The sequence below is a fragment of the Furipterus horrens genome, unplaced genomic scaffold (assembly GCF_987537825.1).
Source record: "Furipterus horrens unplaced genomic scaffold, mFurHor1.1.pri manual_scaffold_5, whole genome shotgun sequence".
Taxonomy (NCBI): Eukaryota; Metazoa; Chordata; class Mammalia; order Chiroptera; family Furipteridae; genus Furipterus; species Furipterus horrens.
The window spans coordinates 152,837,617-152,842,586 of NW_028327175.1; positions in this window are offsets into that span (position 1 = coordinate 152,837,617).

Below are 4,970 nucleotides of genomic sequence, written 5' to 3' on the forward strand. Positions count from 1 at the left end.
GTAAATATGGATTCTTATTATTTACCTATAATTTATTATTATTTTAGTATTACTACATTGAAAAATGGTAGTTTAGTCTTGAAAATTAATGTTAACATTGTACCACAATCCAAACTTTAAAAAGCTTTTCTCAAACCAGTTATCTAATTTCCCTTCTCTGCACTGAGTATAGAGCTATTTTATTATCATTCATACAGAAATAGTTTCTCATCCTGGTGGAATAACCAATGAGCAAGCTTCAATATATGAGCATATACATAGGGGACCCTATATTAATGCTTTCAATTCTGCTAACCTTGGCAGAGATCTTGACATTAACCTGAGACACACCCTCTCTCTCCATTAAAAACATATGTACCCTGACCACTTTAACTTTAAAATAAAAATGCAGAATCACTCAATAAGCCTGTGAGAGTAATACAGTTCAGGGGAAAAAAGCTATATTTGTAAAGAAGACTGGACTAAATTGAGAATAGGCTTCTGGACTCAAATCAACAAGTAAAGGAAAGAAAATAGAGAAAACAGATCCATTTGTTATCATTACCTTTTAGAAAATACCCAACACCCTTTTCACCAAGATATAAGAACATTTTGATGAGTGATCTTGTTCCCGTGTCATGGTGTTTGCGAGGAGAGGTCCAGCATACCAATAGCACTCCCAGCAATAGTCTAGGGAATTGGTTTTCCTCTTGGGAAGCTATAAATCTTGCAGCTGTTTATTGTGAACCTAACAGGACCTCTGTCTGAAGGGATGGCAGGCGCATTCTGACTAATCTCTGACATCAGTCTGGGCCGGTTGGTGATGTGTGTTACATAGAGCTGTCCGAAAGCTGTGGCATGTGACGAGTGTCACGGCCCTGCCTTCCTTGGGCAGCCTAATTGCCTATCACTACCTGATGCAGTAGAGAAGAGGCCCCTGGCCAGGCTGGAGAAACCCAGAAGGGGGAAAAGAAGGGCTCCTAAGACTATGTCTGAAACTGAAGGAGTGCAAACAAACACGAACTAAACAGATTTCCAACACTCAGTGCAATAAAATAGAAAATCCTGTAGACTATGTTTCAGAGGATCTAAAATAAATAAGATGACAACAGGAGGTAGCTACAACTAATATGACAGATTGAAATGAAAACTGCACAGTATCTAGGATGTAGACTCGAAGAGAAACTGCAAAGAATCAGACCAGAAGAGCCTTCTCCTCAGATAAAGAGCAGGAAGAGAAATGAGATTGGGAGGTGGAGGGACGTTTCCGGAACAAACCTTAAAAGTGCATAACTGGGCCTGCCAACAGCGACATTAAGGAAAGTGGCTGGAAAATCAATATGAAAAGGAAAAAAAAATTTTCTTAAGAAGTCTTGAGAAAAATGAAAAACAGCCTCATTAAAACATTTGGAAGTGATTATAAAAACCACCTTGAAATAATCAGTGTTAAACACAGCTTCAGAAACATGTACTGAGATTTAAGTCAATTAACTCTTTCAGTCCTACACCTATGTCAATTTTCATAGACACAACGTTATGCTAAATATACGCTTCTTCTTACTGTACCAGTTTTAAGTGGGAACCACTAATGCAAGCGGGAAGTGACTCCAAACTATGAGAGATTTGAATTAAAAATGCATGCAAATTTACTGTGACTTTTTTATTTAAATCATAGAAACTAAATACAACCCCAAACAACTCAATTATTTACATAAAAAGCAAGAGCTTAAAATAAAATGTTTGTAATCAAACTGTATTATTGGATCAGAATTTTCTGATTTATCTGTTAAATTGTACCATTTTCTTGGCCAGAAAAGAAGTCACCCTGGAAGTGGGGCTTGAGCAAACTAGTTATAGGTCACGAAGCTTCTCTGGCCTTTCCTCGGGCACCATGGTTCCCTGTTCAGGGGTCATTATGCTCTAGGTCAGAACTTCCAGGAGCCTATGACCATGAGGAATCCCATGCCAAATTCTGTGCTACACATTTTCTTTCCTGGGAAAAAGGTCTATTGACCTTTCAGCAACATATCAAAAGGAGTTTGTGACTCAAAGAAATGTTAACACTAAGTTCTAATATGAATAAGTGACTGCTTTCACTATGTGATGGCAGAGGACGGGTGTCCCCAAGAACCACACCCTAAAAGCTCTGACATCTGTTCCCTTAAAGCTAAAAATCCCACAAAGTTAGAACTTAATTTCATTTGCTTACTACTAAATTTTGTTCAAAATCATATATGTGTGTGTGCCTACATATATGTGTATATACGTATGTGTGTATAATATACATATCTTAGATTGCAAGCATGCTTAGAGGCCAGATTTTGGTTTTTAATGTCATTCAATAAAAGGAACCAGGGTTCTTTGAAGAAACAGCTGGTTCTAGGATTGGAGCATGATGAGTGTGGAGTATTTTGTAGTACCAGAAAACAAGGGTGTGCTAAAACAGACAAATAATCAGGATGTCAAAGAGACATAACAGCCAACAGAAAGAGCTACCAATGACCAAAGTTGAAACAATTTGTGCAGAAAATAAATAAAATAGTATTGGACTATAACCCAAAGTATAGAATAAATATCAATTCATCTACATTGACATATAAATTATTAAATAAATAAATACGAAGAGACAAATCTCCCATATAGAATAATTTAAAATAATTGATGTAGTTACTCCACCCTCAAGAAAGGGAACGTAATTACCCATTCCTTAAGTATGAGTGGTACATTAATAACATACTTCTAAAGAGTACAATATAGAAAGAAGCAAAAGATAATAACATTCCAGTACAGAAACCTGACAAGCATTACCTGAGCCAGGTGATTAAGGTTAATATTAACAATGATAAATCATAACATCATATGTAACCCTGATATGATATAACAAAAACAGCACTTGACCTCTGTGGTCTTCTTCCCCAAAACCCATAACCCTAGTCTAATTGTGAGAAAACAGCAGCTGAATTCTAATAGAAGGTTATCTTATAAAATACCTGACCAACACTCCTCAGAACTGTCAAGGTCATTAAAGACAAAAAAAAAAAAAAAAAAAAAGGCACGATAATGTCAAGCCCAAAAGGAGTCTGAGGAGATACAAGGACCAAATGTAATATGGTATCCTGATGGAGTCCTGGAACAGAAGAAAAGCATTAGGAGGAAAAAAAAAAAAAAGCAAATAAAAATAAAGCATGGGCTTTAGTTTCTTTCTTTCTTTTTTTGTCTCTCAAATAAATCAGAAGGATATACAGCAATATTATGATACAAGCTGGGGAAGGCAGGGTTGGACATAGGAATGAACAAAAAGGGGAATGAGTCTGTGTGGTGTTTTAAAAGAATTCTAGCTGAACCCAACATGTTTTATTTCTCTAAAATAAAGCTGAGGTCATATGTAATGGAGGTTAATCTGAGCGGTAGGTATTTTATTATTCTGTATTGTTCTTTTGAATTTCTCTATGTGTTTTTAATTCATCAAGAAAAATAAGTACATATGTGTCAAAAGCAGGGAGCAGGTGAACCCTTGAGTTGTGTTGTCATCTTTGAACAATGGTTTTCAAATTGAGCTCTGCCGGCCTGTATTTCTTAGCACTGCCTCAAGAACCGCAGCAAAAATGTAGAAGCTGAGTGTACAGGGCTCTAGGAAACCACCTCTGCTTCTACCAGAACAATCTGTTTGATATGTTTTATAAAAGGGGGCAATTGTTTAATGAGTTGCGATATTTCCCTGAGATGGGAGACTGCTAGTTATTTTTTTTTTCCCTTAGCAATAGCATCTTTCCATTTTAGCAGAACAAGTGGGCACCCAGAATACAAATCACATTGCCCATGCTCACTTGAATGTAGGTGTGGTCATCTGGCAATTGAGATTCTAGACACTTTGAGGTAACAAAAGTGTCCTTAAAGAGAGGGCTATTCTCTATCTTTCCCCTCCCCCTTTCTGTTGGCTAGAATATGGATGTACTGACTCCCTCTTCCAGACTTAGTAAACACCTTGGTCTATGACTTGACCTTAGGAAAGTCAGGAACATATGGTAGAGCAACAGGATAGAACAGGAACAAGAAATAACTGGTGTCTCATTCAGGTCACTACCGTTTGGTTTTTTTAAACTTATTTTCTTACAGTCTAATTTAATTCTAACATTTGTAAAGAAATACTACTCATTTGGATGCATCAAATGATATAGACCTTGGGACCAAGAGAGGCCTCTCTCTAATGTCATGGGCTAGGATGCTTATGTTATTAAGGAAGTTGGTTCTGGATGTAAGCTGTTTCTAAAGCAGGAAAACTCATGCATCAGGTCCGCAGACACTGAGGGAGAGACTGACTTGGGAAAACAGCAATCCATGATATAGGGAAAGAGCACCTTCCTGGTAGAGCTGTAAGAGAAGGAGCGTGGGTGAGCAGAGCTCTACCTAGCACACTGCACACTGCAAGAGAGGCAACCAAGGTCCACCAGCAGCCAAAGATGTCAGTGTGTGTATGCAGGTCTCTGCCACACTTCTTCTAGTGGACACACACTATTCCTGTCTCTAGCAGTGACACCATGTGACAGCAACAGCAACAGCAGCAGTGGAGATCTTAGCTCCTGGCAAACACGTTAGACTATTTTGGGTTTTTTCCCCATGTTATGTCATCAACTAAATACACACTTCTAGTGTTCTTAGGCTTGTTATGGGAAGAAGAGTCCAAGAAAGAGACATTTTTATGACAAAATGATGGGACTTGGAGTCATTTAATTTAGATACTCAAAGAAAGATGATCTTGTTTTGAACCCTGAGATGGTGAAGTGGGACATATTGGTTACATGTGTACAATTTCATTTAACAAAGTTTTACTGCTAAGAAAATTTGAAAAATCACTGTCTTATGGTGAATGAAGCTAAGGGCTTTATGATACACCATGTAAAACTTCAGATTTCATGTCAGACACCCAGCATTTGAATCCTAACGCCCCCTTTTTATGTTCATGGAAAACTAATTTAATCTTCCTGAACTTT